Source organism: Hyperolius riggenbachi, chromosome 4, assembly GCF_040937935.1.
Source record: "Hyperolius riggenbachi isolate aHypRig1 chromosome 4, aHypRig1.pri, whole genome shotgun sequence".
Lineage (NCBI taxonomy): Eukaryota > Metazoa > Chordata > Amphibia > Anura > Hyperoliidae > Hyperolius > Hyperolius riggenbachi.
Window position 1 is genome coordinate 67002562 of NC_090649.1, and position 16120 is coordinate 67018681.

General features: G+C 43.3%; 1 long non-coding RNA gene across 5 annotated transcripts in view; it reads left to right on the forward strand.

Annotated features, from left to right (window-relative positions):
- Nucleotides 1-6823, forward strand: part of LOC137571269 (uncharacterized) — a 72408-nt gene extending 65585 nt beyond the window's left edge. The window contains exons 4-6 of one of the 5 annotated variants that reach the window (XR_011031318.1): nt 3394-3521; nt 3600-3820; nt 6108-6823. This is a non-coding gene — a long non-coding RNA (uncharacterized lncRNA). The remainder of the gene's footprint in view (nt 1-3393; nt 3522-3599; nt 3821-6107) is intronic. The other 4 variants (XR_011031320.1, XR_011031316.1, XR_011031319.1 and 1 more) reach the window with 4 other exon arrangements.
- Nucleotides 6824-16120: the final 9297 nt, after the last annotated feature.

Below are 16120 nucleotides of genomic sequence, written 5' to 3' on the forward strand. Positions count from 1 at the left end.
CTTTCTTCGTCAGGGCTTGATGATTGGACAATTCCTCAGCACCTTTATCCTCCCCTTACTGCGTAGCTCCTCCCCCTTTCCTTCGTGCATGGAAATTATTCATTGAATGCGTACAATTCAATATCTTGATTTAAACCCGCTGCAGCTAGCGAGTTTAAGGTGGAAATCCAATATGATTCCCGTCTAGACATAGATTTTATATAGTCACATCCTCTCCAGTTATGCAGTATGTTCTGGATAGCGTAACATTTCATCAAACTTAATTTACCTTGCTGACAGTATTTGAAATGTTTCCCCAAAGGATATTTCTCCTCTTTTTTCTTTATATATTTAATATGTTCAGATATTCTATCCAGCAATTTCCTTTTTGTCCTCCCAACATATTGCTTGGCGCAGCCGCACTCAATCACATAAATCACGCCTTTGCTATTGCAATTATGATGTCCTTGTATGTCAAATCTTTCTTGTGTGTTTATAGATTGAAATGTCTCTCTAATAGATTCTCCACTAGTGTTCCTGCACGGGAGACATAGAGTGCATCGCTTAAAACTTCCTCCCCCAATTTGCACTTCTCTGTGGTTGTTTACAGTTGGAGCAATAATGTTACTCAAATTTGAAGCCCGTCTATAGATTATTTTTGGTTTCTCTGATAGTATTCCATTGAGTGTTTTGTCATTTTGTAATATATGCCAATGCTCATTGATAATTTTCCTTACTGCTGGCGCCTGTTGGTTGTATTGCATGTTAATACACAGTGGAAAATCTCGTTCCTTCTTTGTTTTTTCCTTAACCAGTTTGTCCCTTCCCATTTGTTTAACCTCTTGTTTTGCTTCTAACAAATCCCTCAAAGCATAATTTCTATCTAAAAAACGTTGCTGAAGTATCATTGACTGGTCTTCATAATCAGTATCACTAGAACAGTTCCTTCTTAGTCGCATATACTGACTTTTTGGAACATTGCTTAACCACTGTAGTAGGTGGCAGCTTTCCAAGTAAATATAGCTATTCATATCTACAGTTTTGAAAAAGGTTTTTGTACTAAGTTTATTATCACTAACAAAAATAGTAAGATCCAAAAAATGTATTTCAGTTCTACTGTATTCACATACAAATGTGAGATTAAATTCATTAATATTTAACCAAGAAAGGAACTGATCCAGCCCCGTTTCGTCTCCCTTCCAGATAAACACTGCGTCATCTATGAACCGTTTCCATAGCACGAGCTCTGCCCCGGGGCCCCCCTGGCCCCACAGGACCGCATGCTCCCAATAGGCCATAAATAAATTAGCAAACCCCGGAGCGAAACGCGTGCCCATCGCGGTGCCCACCTGTTGTAGATAATACTTCCCCTCAAATTCAAAATAATTATGTTTGAATATAAACCCAATTGCTTTCACAATAAACTCAATCTGTGTCTGTGGAATTTCAGTATATTCCAATAAGAAAAAAGTGACAGCATCCATTCAGTTCCCTCTATACTATTATAAATCACCAGAAGGGAATGGATGCTGTCACTTTTTTCTTATTGGACTATATACTGAAATTATGCTTTGAGGGATTTGTTAGAAGCAAAACAAGAGGTTAAACAAATGGGAAGGGACAAACTGATTAAGGAAAAAGCAAAGAAGGAACGAGATTTTCCACTGTGTATTAACATGCAATACAACCAACAGGCGCCAGCAGTAAGGAAAATTATCAATGAGCATTGGCATATATTACAAAATGACAAAACACTCAATGGAATACTATCAGAGAAACCAAAAATAATATATAGACGGGCTTCAAATTTGAGTAACATTATTGCTCCAACTGTAAACAACCGCAGAGAAGTGCAAATTGGGGGAGGAAGTTTTAAGCGATGCACTCTATGTCTCCCGTGCAGGAACACTAGTGGAGAATCTATTAGAGAGACATTTCAATCTACAAACACACGAGAAAGATTTGACATACAAGGACATCATAATTGCAATAGCAAAGGCGTGATTTATGTGATTGAGTGCGGCTGCGCCAAGCAATATGTTGGGAGGACAAAAAGGAAATTGCTGGATAGAATATCTGAACATATTAAATATATAAAGAAAAAAGATGAGAAATATCCTTTGGGGAAACATCTCAAATACTGTCAGCAAGGTAAATTAAGTTTGATGAAATGTTACGCTATCCAGAACATACTGCATAACTGGAGAGGAGGTGACTATATAAAATCTATGTCTAGACGGGAATCATATTGGATTTACACCTTAAACTCGCTAGCTCCAGCGGGTTTAAATCAAGATATTGAATTGTACGCATTCAATGAATAATTTCCATGCACGAGGGAAAGGGGGAGGAGCTACGCAGTAAGGGGAGGATAAAGGTGCTGAGGAATTGTCCAATCATCAAGCCCTGACGAAGAAAGGTGTATCCTTTTGAAACGCGTTGGCGTGATTGGAGGAACCTGTGTGTGACGTCACGTAAACAGTGCTTCCGGTGTTCGAGGTTGATTCCTCGCAGAGACGCTTGCTACAATCTAAGGACTCTCCTGTCTCAAGCTAGCGGCCGCAGCTATACGGGATTGAGTAATCCACCGGAACTTAATTTTTATCCTCCCCCTGTCGCACTTTCATCCACCCATCTGGAAGGATTAACAACGTGCAACAAGACGTTATATATGCGCTACGGTAGCGTGAGTATACGGAACATCACTACTTAAAGCCAGTACTACTGCTGTTTAACATATTTAACAACATTGCTGACCAATAGGATTTGCTATAAGTACGCATGGACGCTATATGAACTCGGCTATATGATATAGCCAGAAGCCATTTACGTATTATATGAGTTGCTTATATTTCAATGAAAGAAACATCTTTGGAACTTTTATATTGGAGAAATTTTTTAAATTTTTGATATATATTCACAAAAGGCTCAAGAACGCTTACAATTGATCAAATTATCTTTTAGGTCACGTGTACACGGCCGTTTGGTTGTTCAGACGGGCTTTTTTCTACACAGCCCTGATTGATTGGGATATCAATATGTATGGTATTTGAGCAATTTTTATGTGCATGTATTATGTATTGTATATTTTAACAGATTGATTTTTAATTAAAACTATTAATTTCAAGCTACATACAGCCTGGGCGCAGGAGTCCCCCCTTTTTTTTATCTTTTATTGATGCAATTGATGGGTGAGTGAACACTATCCCATTTCTCTGTGCTGCCCTAATATTAATCTGTGTTATTCAGCGCTGCAATCCCTTTTTTGTGTGTATTAATTTAGTTTATTGTTGATGATGTTTTAGCAATCATTAGTTGTACGGAATTACTTCAATTACCATAACAAGGGCCATAATGAGGCCTATGCGCAGATGTCTTCTGAGTTGTGCTCTTCTTTCTCCATCTTCTCGTTAGGCACCCTTGGGCTACATGATGTCATCCACAGAGGTATGCTCCTTCATTTATGAATCCTACAACAGAAGACGAACTATGCCGCCTTTGAGGAAATAAGCAGGTCAATGCTCTTGTTGTAGACAAACAAGGTCAGCCAAGTGGAATGCTGCATTTACGGTCTGTAACATTCTTCTGCTATCGTCTCATTACATGTTTTTTTCATTAAGACAGGAGAGCTCTTTTGTTGCCTTTGCTGGAGAACCATAGATGAAGACATGCCTGGCGACAAAGCCTGGTTTAATTTTAAAGAAGCACGCATGAATTCTTGGAATCTGGCCTTCCTTTTCTCTATAGTTCCATTTGCACTTGAGTTGGCTTGAGAGGAGCTTCATACACGAGGATTACTTGGCCTCCAGAGGACCTTTTTTCTCTGCAATGTTCATTAAAGGTATTTGTGTGCTGATAGGTTCTACAAGCAGGCCTAGCATGAGTATGTGTGTAACCGACAGGACTGTGGAGTCGGTACAAAAATCATCTGACTCCAACTCCTCAGTTTATGAAACCTCCGACTCCAGGTACCCAAAATTGCTCCAACTCCTTGACTCCAACCCCACAGCCCTTGCAATGCTATGGAGTGGGTACACAAATCATCTGACTCCAACACCAACGCCTCAGTTAATGAAACAACTAACTCTGACTCCATGGCCCATATGCAATTAACTTTTTCTCCTGAGTTTTTTCCAGGAGATAATTTTTTATCTTCTCTCAAATCATTTTTCAGCATTTACTCAACTAAATAAGCACCGGAAAGTAAGTGAAAAAGTACTATCAAAATTATTTTGAGTATTTTCTTGCTTACTGGTGGTGTAAAGGGCATTTAATTGACAACTTGTGAAATCATCACCTAGGAGATAGGTCAGGAGAAAAAGTTAATTGCATATGAGCCCAGGTTCCCAAAAATTGCCCCGACTCTGACTCCACAGCCCTGGTAACCATAGCCGTTCCTGACCTATTTGGTGCCCCAGACAAGGTAACTCCCCCCTCCACACACACACACACACACACACACACATAGACATATACTATACTATTAACACAGTGCAATAATTTGTAATATTACTTATTTATAAAAACTGCATTGCTATGGAGTAAAGTGATAATATAACAATAGAGGTACCTTTCCCAGTACAGGTGCTATCCTCATACAGGTGCTAATTTAAGAAAAGTATTGCTAGGATCGCACTGAATGTATGTATGTGTGCGTGCGTATGTGTGTGTATATATATATATATATATATATATATATATATATATATATCACCAATACATGGACAAGAAATTGATAGAGAGGTGTGCCCCACCTTTCTGTTGAGCTGTCTTTTCCTACCCTTTTGTGGAACTTGAATGCTGCTGTCCTCCTTGCCTTCTCCTTGTGGCTCCCATGACAACCATGGTGCCCCCTTCTGGACATATTATAGTTTATTGCGGATTTCCATTCAAGCATATATTATTTATTCTCGATATTGTGTGAGGCCAGCTGGGGCCTTCACGTCACCACGTATTGCAATTTAAAATCTTGGTACCATTTTATAATTTTGTCTTTTTAAAACAGATGCTATTTGTAATAATTCAGCTATGTCCAGGTGTCATTTCCCAGGATGCATTACTCCTGAATATGCAAATCATCTCTATATGCCCTTAAAACCAAACATAGAGATGATTTGCATAGTTTGAAGTGATGCATCATGGAAAGCCACACTTACTTTAAGCTGAATTATCGCAAATACCTTCTGCTTTATGAAGGAAAAATTACCATATTTTTCAGCAAATAAGACATTCTGGACTATAAGACGCACCTAGGTTTATAGGGCAAATATAATGAGAAAAAATATATTAAACTTGGGCCCATATGCAATTCACTTTTTCTCCTAGGAGAGAATTTTTCATTTTAAATTTATAATAACTTTATAGCATTTTGCAGGGTAAAGTACCAAAAAGTAGTTGAAAAAGTACTATCAAAATTAATTTGAGTATTTGGTTGCTTGCTGGTGGTTTAAAAGCCATTTTATTGACAAGTTTGAAAATTTCACCTAGGAGAAAACTCGGGTGAAAAAGTGAATTGCATATGGGCATCCTGGTCCAGGAGGGTCTTGTAGATGTGCTCCCTTGTTATTGTGCCCTCATGTCGTCCTGCATCCCCCATGTGACCCCCCCTTCTGTCCCTCATGTGTCCCCTTCTATCTCTCATGTGTCTACTGCTCCCCCTGTCCTCCTCCGCTCTCCAATGTCTAGTTATAGGAAGCAGCAGCAGCATGTCTCACCTCACCCATCGGCTCCAGCGACAATCAGAGACCTCTCCTATCTCTCACCACTCCCTCAGTGCCATCTTCTGCTGATTGCGTCATCAGCAAAAGCCGGCACTAGTAGAGCAGTGAGAGGAGAGGTCTCTGATCACCGCTGAAGCCGATGGATGAGGTGAGACGTGTTTTTTGGTCCATTTTAGCCCTTTATACTTTCCTAGTGGTTCTGGGTCACCGTGAGCTCTCTGGGTGTTCTGTTGTGTCATTTTAATTATGTAAAATGATTCTCACAGCAAACAGTAGTAATAATTCTTATTATTAGTAGTATGTATTTAAATAGCGCTAAGGTATTTTCCGCAGTGCTGTAACTATATCAAGTTTAAAAAGTGAAAGAATAGGAACTTTGGTCTAATTTTTCTTTTTTTTTTTTTTTAGACATCTTTTGGAACCCAGCAAGACACGGAATTGACAGATTTGAGATAGAAAACCTCTGAAAGGACAGTCTTCTCTTTCCGCTGCCTGGGGTTCTTTTGAAGATGTTGGAGGTCCTAAAAGGTCAACGAAAGCATAACATTATCTATTTCTTTGTTGAAAATCAATGAGAATTTTCATCAATGGTTCCATCAAAGTCAGACGTTCGGCAGTGAAATTACCTGTGAATAACATAAAGCAGCAGGAAGGAAGATTAACATCACACTTCACTGAATGTCAAACAGCTGATAAGAAGAGCTACAGTACTATAGGGGACCTTTGTCTTTCCCATCCTGCTCAGCTTGAGTGATGTCATGTTTGACAGCCTGGCCAAATATCGCTTTGCCTGGCCATATAATGGGGCATACAGTATTCGCAAAAGCCTGCTAAAATTTCCATGCGTACAACAAATGGTGCCCATCCATCAGACAGTGTAAATACATACATGGTGCATTATTCTATGTTTTCCTTCTGTCCTGCCTATTAATGCCTTTGAGGTCCTAAGATGTCCCAGGACAAGAAATGAAAAACAGAGATAGCAAAAAGATCCCCAAAGAAGTCCTAACTTATTTTTAAACTGCCTGAAGCTAAAATAATTTGTGGTTGGATTGTAGCTCTTTAGTTTATCTCCCTCCTGTGGTACAATGTCACGACCTTGGCAAGACATGCAAACTAGACCTCAAGCCGTCAGTTAGCATTAGTCAACAAATCCAAAATGGAATAATTTGAAGGGCTCTAGTTAGCAGCCTGCCATGAGTAATTGGTATCTAATCAATTTTTCTCTTTAAAGAATTCTGGAGATAATTGAATGAGGTTCAATTAGTGTTCAGACATCAAAGCTTTTCAACCCAAGAGGATGTGTGGTCAAATGGAATAAGATACACTAAATTTCAAATTTGAACTATTGATTTGGGCCTCCTACCACACTGCTCGTGCCTGGAACTGAAGGCCGGTTGGATATGAACATTCTGTGGCATGAAATATGTTCTGTACCTGTTCTGATCCACAGAGGTTATCTGAGTGCACAGTATAATCGTGTGTTCCTATATCATTATTGAGGAATAGCTCATCCCTCTGAAGTTGGTGACCTTCTGTAAACCTGTACCTGTGTGTTATGGCTCGTCCACATGCTCAACACATGTTGCTTGTCAGGGATCAGGAGCAGATTCCCTTGGGTGACATCGCTGAGACCTGCTAAACACAGTTGTGTCAACTGTGTAGCTGGCGACGTGCTGTGTTACTATACGGGAGAGGAGGGGGGGCAGGGGGATTATGGAGGAGGGATGAGCGGCGCTTGCGTGACGTCACAATGCAGGCAGGGGAGTGGCGCGAACAATGGGATCATTGTGGGTATTGGCATCTCTGGGTAGGGATACATCCATCAGGCGGATCACTAGCGGGTTGGGCGTCGGGTGCTGTACAAAAGCCTGACTGTCGGCTGATGCGGTCGTTATCGGGCGACTTAAGTCAGTCGTGTGTATGAAGCTTTAAAGTAAACCCTGACGTGAGAAAACTTGTAGGGTCGAAGAGCTCTTCGGAACTACGCATATCCCAGAGTACCTCTGAGGACAAGACTATCTCCACTCGGCGTGCACTGGGTCCGTACTGGGGATGCGCTTGTCCTTTGAACTACTTGGTGACATGAGCCAGAGGATCAAAGAGCTACACCAGAGGACAACACCGGGTTGAACGGAGGAATGGGAAAGCTCTATGCTATTCAGAGCCTTTCCTCTACTCACAAAGGTATTAAACCTGAAGTGAGTTTTCTCACTTCAGGTTTGCTTTAAGCCATTTATACATTCAGGGCCAGCGCTACCATAGAGGCAAAGGGGGCAATCGCCCCAGGGCTCCAGAGCCTGTAGGGGCCCCCAAGGTATCTCCACCCTTAAAGAACAAGCGACACCCATGCTAACCTAGATATAAAAAATACATATATAAGTAGATAAATACTACTTCTGATTGCATAACAGATGTATTGTGCTGTCCACGTAATGATTCCTGTGAATGTTATTAAGGAAAAGCAGAAAATCCTATTCTAGGCAGTGGCCATCTTGCCAAGCTAATGCTGACATCATATCCTCCCTGACTCTTTTTTCCCCCCTCCCTTCTCTTGCTCATTGTGTGTTCATTAGCTGCCCTCCTCCCAGAGTCTTCAGACACTCCCACTGAGGTGTATACTAGGAACTGCACTGTCTCATCCTCCAATCGCTGAGTCACCTCAGCCTTGCTTGTAAACACAAGTGAGCAAAGGTGTTTCAGATAAGAAAGCTAGGCAGGGAAATAAATGGAAGAGGAGGAATATATTATAGATAAAAAGAACTCCCAGCATTCAGATCTTTGGCACTGTTTGGCACTAGGGCCAGTCCTCCTAAAGTATGTGATAACTCCAAACCATAACAGCAGAAAAAGTTTTGCAAGTTTTGAATGCAGGATTAGCATCTTTATCACTTAATACACTCAGACCAGTTGCTGTTGAAATTTGATTTGTGTGTGTGTGTATGTGTGTGTGTATGTGCCGCGATCACGTGAAAACGGCTTGACCGATTTGAACGAAACTTGGTACACAGATCCCTTACTACCTGGGATGATAGGTTCTGGGGGTCTCGCGTCCCCCCTGCTTACCTGGGCAGAGCTACAAACAGCAAATCAGATTCCACCCATTAAAGTGAATGGAAAAAATGAAAAAGGCTGCCATTCTCATAGTAATCGAGCCAGAGTCCCCACACTTGGCACAGTTGGTCACTTGGTGACCGAGGTTACAAATCCAGGAAAAGTGGGCGGAGCATAAAACAGTCAATGAAATTTCAGACATTCATTTTAAATGGAAAAATGCAAACTGCAGCCATTCTTACACTGTTAATCGCAGGGTTTTCAAACTTGGCACACTTGGTCACTGGGAGAATCAGATTAATATTCAGGAAAGTGGGTGGAGCCTACAACAGCCAATCAAAAGTCACCTATTGATTTTCAAGAGGAATATTAAAACTGCTTCCATTCTTACACTGTTAATGGCAGAGGCTTCAAACTTGCTACAGTCGGTCATTGGGTGACTGGGGTCCAAATTCACTAAAGGGGCGGGGCCACAAACAGCCAATCAGACTTTCTTGGTGGATAAACTGCTTCCATTCACACATTTTTGATGCCAGGAACCTGAAAGCTCACAAACTTGGTCTTTGAGTGACTGTGTGTCAAGGTTACAAAAAGTGGGTGGAGCCAAAAATAAATAATAATAAATTTCACTAGGAAAAGCTGCAGCCATTCTTACACTGTTACTGGCAGGGTTCTCAAACTTTGCACAGTTGGTCACTGGGTGAATGGGATGAATATTGAAGAGAGTGGGAGGAGCCTACAACAACCAATTAAAATTCACCTGTTGATTTTCAAAGGGAAGATTTACATTGCTGCCATTCTTATCCTGGGTACACACTTTGCAATTTCCCGCTCGATCCGCAGGATCGATTGGATCGATTAGATTAACATGTTCGATTGGGTTTCGATGGATACAGCCGTCGATTTTGCATATTGAAGGGAAACTTCCCAGCCTGTATATCACCCCCTATGCTGCTATTGCAGCCAGCTGGTCGCAATAGCAGCATAGGGGGTGATATACAGGCTGGGAACGCGAAGAATCACTCGCGTTCCCATGCCTGTCGGCCGGTGACGGCAAAACCGGAAGTGTTCGCCGGCGGGTCCTGGAGCGTCAGAGCGGGGCTGCGAGGGCACCGATCGGCTGCTGGGGGCTGAGGGAAGCCCCAGGTGAGTAAATCTCATTTTTTATACTTGACTTAAGTTTCTCTTTAAGTATCCATCGAAACCCGATCAAACATGTTGGAAATAATCGAATCGATCCAATCGATCCCACGGATCGAGCGGGAAATCCCAACATGTGTACCCAGCATTGCGCAGTTAATAGCAAATGCTTCAAACCTGGTACTGTTAGTCACTGGGTGACTGGGATTCATATTCAGAAATGTGGGTGGAGCCACCAACAGCCAATCAAATTTCACCTATTGATTTTCAAGGAGAATATTTACATTACTACCATTCTTACACTGTTAATGGCAGAGGTCTCTTGCCTAATAGGTGACTGGGGTCCAAATTCACTAAAGGGGGTGGAGCCACAAACAGCCAATCCAATTTGTTAGATTGATTTCAGCCATTCTGTTATTGGCAGGGTTCTCAAACGTGACACAGTTGGTCAATGGATGACTGGGATTAATATTCAGAAAAGTGGGTGAAAACTACAACAGCCAATCAAAATTCACCTATTGATTTTCAAGGGAAATATTGAAACTGCTGCCACTCTTACACTAATAATGGCAGAAGCCTCAAACCGGCTACAGTCGGTCATGAAGTGGCTGGGGTTCGAATCCACTAAGGGGTGAAGCCACAAACAGCCAATCAGATTACTTTATTGGATAAACTGCTTCCATTCACACAATTTTGATGGCAGGAACCCAAAAGTTTAAAACTTGGTCACTGGGTGACTGGGATTAATATTCAGAAAAGTGGGTGGAGCCTAAAAAGAAAATCAAAATTCACCTGTTGATTTTCAAGGGGAATATTTAAATTGCTGCCATTCTTGCACTGTTAATGTCACAAGCCTCAAACCTGCTACAGTTGGTCATTGGGTCACTGGGGTTCAAATTCAGAAAAGGGGTGGAGCTCCAAACAGCCAATCCGATTTGTTTCATCTTACTGGTAAATTACAAATTGATGCCAAGGACACCAGAGCTCACAAACTTGGTCATTGAGTGACTGTGTGTCAAGGTTACAAAAAGTGGGCGGAGCCAAAAACAAATTTCACTAGGGAAAACTGCAGCCATTCTTACACTGTTACTGGCAGGGTTCTCAAACTTTGCCCAGATGGTCACTGGGTGACTGAGATTAATATTATGGGAAGTGGGTGGAGCCTATAATAGCCAATCAAAATTCACCTGCTACAGTTGGTCATTGGGTGACTGGGGTTCAAATGCCAGAGAGGGGCAGAGCCACAAACAGCCAATCTGTGTTTAATTTCTATGGGAATATACAAATTATTGATGACAAAGACCCCAAAGCTCACAAACTTGATCATTGAGGATTTGTGTGTTAGGGTTAGAAAAAGTGGCCGGAGCTAACACCAGCAAAATACATACCCGGGCAATGCCGATTCATCAGCTATTATTCATAAAAGTGGACAAAAGCCAATCAAAATTCATCTATTGATTTTCAAGGGGAATATTTCATTACTGCCATTCTTGCACTGTTAATGGCACAAGCCCCAAACTGGGTACAGTTATTTATTGGGTGACTGGGGTTCAAATTCAGAAAAGGGGTGGAGACACAAACAGCCCATCAGATTTGTTTCATTTCAATGCAACTTATTGATGCCAAAGACTGCAAAGCTCACAAATGTGGTCATTGAGTAATTAAGTAATTGTCTGTTACTGTTAGAAAAAGTGGGCACAGCCAACACCAGCCAAATACATACCCAGGCAATGCTGGGTCATCAGTGGGCGGACACAAATACAAATTTCACAGGGAAAATGTAAACTCCAGCCATTCTTACATTGTTAACGGCAGGGTTCTCAAACTTTGCACAGTTGGTCACTGGGTGACTGGGATTAATATTCAGAAAAGTGGGTGGAGCCTACAAAAGCCAATCCAAATTCATTTATTGCTTTTCAAGGGGAATATTCAATTGCTACCATTCTTGCACTGTTAAGGACACAAGCTTAAAACCTGGTACAGTTGGCCATTGAGTGACTGGGGTTCAAATTCAGAAAAGAGGGTGGAGCCACAGCCAATCAGATTTGTTTCATTTCAATGCAAATTATTGATGCCAAACAATGCAAAGCTCACAAACTAGGTCATTGAGTCATTGTGTGTTAGGGTCAGGAAAAGTGGGCGGAGTCAACACCAGCCAAATACATACCCGGGCAACGCCGGGCAATCAGCTAGTCTTATATAAAGTATAGATAGTTTACATAGCAAATCTAGCTGCAAACAGCTTCAGCGGTGTATGATTAGTTCTTGCGTCTTCTGCGCATGGGCTTGCACACTGCACGCCTCTTGTGATCAATCCTTGAACTGCCCAAGCACATAGCGCTCCTGGCCATGGGTACACAATCACGAGAGGCGTGCGGTGTGCATGCACAGAAAACCAAGACCCAGCCGCGGGTCGGGATCTTACAGAGGGGACAAAGGCAGCCAGAAGCAGGGCAGAACTTTGACGCTGGACAGATAGACTTCTAGGGGCTGGAAGAAGCTCCAGGTGAGTAAAGCTTTTCTTTTGTATCCTTTAACATGTGCTACCACAGCAAACATTGTGTTACCCATGTGCCCAGTAGTTACCGTGGTTTCATGCATCAGGCACTGTGTTTCTTGCAGCTGCTGCATGCTTTGTTAGATATGTCTATATAAGTTATTGTTATGCTGGGAATACATGGGTCGACCCGGCAGCTCGAATAGCCGCCGGATCGACCCCCACCACCGTCCGGATCGATTCCAGCTCATCCCCGCGGGCGCTTACTTATCTTCCGCTCGACTCCCCGCTATTGTCCGCCCGCGAGGATCGAGCGGGGAATCGATCCGGCGGGTCATCGGACCTGTCGGAAATTATCAGCTGGGCACTCGATACACAGTACAGAAACGTACCGTGTATCCCCAGCATTACGTTTGCGTTGTATTCCACCTCTGTATTATGCTCATAAGTTTGTGTCATACTTTGTACAGCACCACAGAAGGTAATGGTTCTACAAAAATCAATCGTAATAATAGCTAGGTCAGTAATGGCCACTGTAACTTTTTCTGATTGATTTCTCTAAATGCTGACATTGCCCTCGATGTACTCTCTTATCGATCACACTGTAACTGCCATCACTGAATGTTGTGCCAGTGTAGTGTTATGAAAACTTAGCATTCTTCCTGATTAGAGGCAATTGATGAGATGGTCATTTCCTATTGCAAATTGGTGGCAAATTAGAAATGAGACAATTATTTGTAACAGCTGATGAATTTGAGATGTGCATGTGATCTACAACCAAACAAGGCAAGATAAAACTACTATGGTAGTGAATAGACTGTGAGCCCCTCTGAGGGACAGTTAAGGTTCCCATATATCAGACAATGGCCACTTAGTGTTGGGCGAACAGTGCTCGCCACTGTTCGGGTTCTGCAGAACATCACCCTGTTCGGGTGATGTTCGAGTTCGGCCGAACACCTGACGGTGCTCGGCCAAACCATTCGGCCACATGGCCGAACTAAGAGCGCATGGCCGAACGTTCCCCGAACGTTCGGCTAGCGCTGTGATTGGCCGAACGGGTCACGTGGTTTGGGCCCGAACGCGCTCTGATTGGCCGAACGGTCACGTGGTTCGGGTAAATAAATACCCGAACCACGTCATATCTCCGCCATTTCTCTGTGGGTTTAGCTTTGGGTAGGCAGGCAGGGTAGTTCGCTCTCCAGCCACGCTAGCCAGGGTCCCCCCCAGTCATTGTGTGTCGCTGCTGGGAACAGTAGTACACCGCTCGCTCAGCCACACTATATATAGCATTGTTTACTGCCACTGTGTACCTCGCTCAGCCACGCTATATATAGCATTGTGTTTTCTGACACTCTGTGTACACGGCTTAGCCTGACTAATATAGCATTGTGTGTACTGCCACTGTGCACCTCGCTCAGCCATGCTATATATAGCATTGTGTTTTCTGACACTCTGTGTACACGGCTTAGCCTGACTAATATAGCATTGTGTGTACTGCCACTGTGCACCTCGCTCAGCCACGCTTTATATAGCATTGTGTTTTCTGACACTCTGTGTACACGGCTTAGCCTGACTAATATAGCATTGTGTGTACTGCCACTGTGCACCTCGCTCAGCCACGCTATATATAGCATTGTGTTTTCTGACACTCTGTGTACACGGCTTAGCCTGACTAATATAGCATTGTGTGTACTGCCACTGTGCACCTCGCTCAGCCACGCTATATATAGCATTGTGTTTTCTGACACTCTGTGTACACGGCTTAGCCTGACTAATATAGCATTGTGTGTACTGCCACTGTGCACCTCGCTCAGCCACGCTATATATAGCATTGTGTTTTCTGACACTCTGTGTACACGGCTTAGCCTGGCTATATAGCATTGTGTGTACTGCCACTGTGCACCTCGCTCAGCCACGCTATATATAGCATTGTGTTTACTGCCACTCTGTGTACACCGCTCAGCCAGACTATATACCGTTGTTTACTGACACTCTGTGTACACCGCTCAGCCAGACTATATACCATTGTTTACTGACACTCTGTGTACACGGCTCAGCCTGACTATATAGCATTGTGTGTACTGCCACTGTGCACCTCGCTCAGCCACGCTATATATAGCATTGTGTTTTCTGACACTCTGTGTACACGGCTTAGCCTGACTATATAGCATTGTGTGTACTGCCACTGTGCACCTCGCTCAGCCACGCTATATATAGCATTGTGTTTACTGCCACTCTGTGTACACCGCTCAGCCAGACTATATACCGTTGTTTACTGACACTCTGTGTACACCGCTCAGCCAGACTATATACCATTGTTTACTGACACTCTGTGTACACGGCTCAGCCTGACTATATAGCATTGTGTGTACTGCCACTGTGCACCTCGCTCAGCCACGCTATATATAGCATTGTGTTTTCTGACACTCTGTGTACACGGCTTAGCCTGACTATATAGCATTGTGTGTACTGCCACTGTGCACCTCGCTCAGCCACGCTATATATAGCATTGTGTTTACTGCCACTCTGTGTTCACCGCTCAGCCAGACTATATACCATTGTTTACTGACACTCTGTGTACACGGCTCAGCCTGACTATATAGCATTGTGTGTACTGCCACTCTGTGTACACGGCTCAGCCAGACTATATATCATTGTGTGTACTGCCACTCTGTGTACACCGCTCAGCCAGACTATATAGCATTGTGTGTACTGCCACTCTGTGTACACCGCTCAGCCAGACTATATAGCATTGAGTGTACTGCCACTCTGTGTACACCGCTCAGCCAGACTATATAGCATTGTGTGTACTGCCACTCTGTGTACACCGCTCAGCCAGACTATATAGCATTGTGTGTACTGCCACTCTGTGTACACCGCTCAGCCAGACTATATACCATTGTTTACTGACACTCTGTGTACACGGCTCAGCCTGACTATATAGCATTGTGTGTACTGCCACTGTGCACCTCGCTCAGCCACGCTATATATAGCATTGTGTTTTCTGACACTCTGTGTACACGGCTTAGCCAGACTATATAGCATTGTGTGTACTGCCACTGTGTACCTCGCTCAGCCACGCTATATATAGCATTGTTTACTGACACTCTGTGTACACGGCTCAGCCAGACTATATAGCATTGTGTGTACTGCCACTCTGTGTACACCGCTCAGCCAGACTTTATAGCATTGTGTGTACTGCCACTCTGTGTACACCGCTCAGCCAGACTATATAGCATTGTGTTTACTTCCACTCTGTGTCTGCTGGGCCTGGGAACAGTAGTACACCGCTCACCTGCCACTGTATAGCATTGTGCTCTGTGTCGCTGCTGGGAATAGTGGTACACCGCTCACCCGCCACTGTATAGCATTGTGCTCTGTGTCGCTGCTGGGAATAGTGGTACTGTATAGCATTTCTGTACTGCCACTGTACTGTAAGGATAAGTGAAATGAGGAAGAAATCCGGTGAAAGAGGAAGGGGAAAGGGAAGAGGTGTTTCCCCTGACGGTTCACGTACAGGCCACAGGGGAGCACCCAAGAAAACCCACTCAATACCGCCCATGTTGTCCAGGACAACAACCCTCACAGATCCAAAAGAACAGGAGCAGATAATTACTTGGATGACCTCTCAAGCGTCCAGCAGTGGGTTAAGCAGCACCAGCACATCACGCACGAGGTCCGAGTCCTCAGCCAGTTACAAGGAGCCAGTGGGCACAAAGCTGACACAACC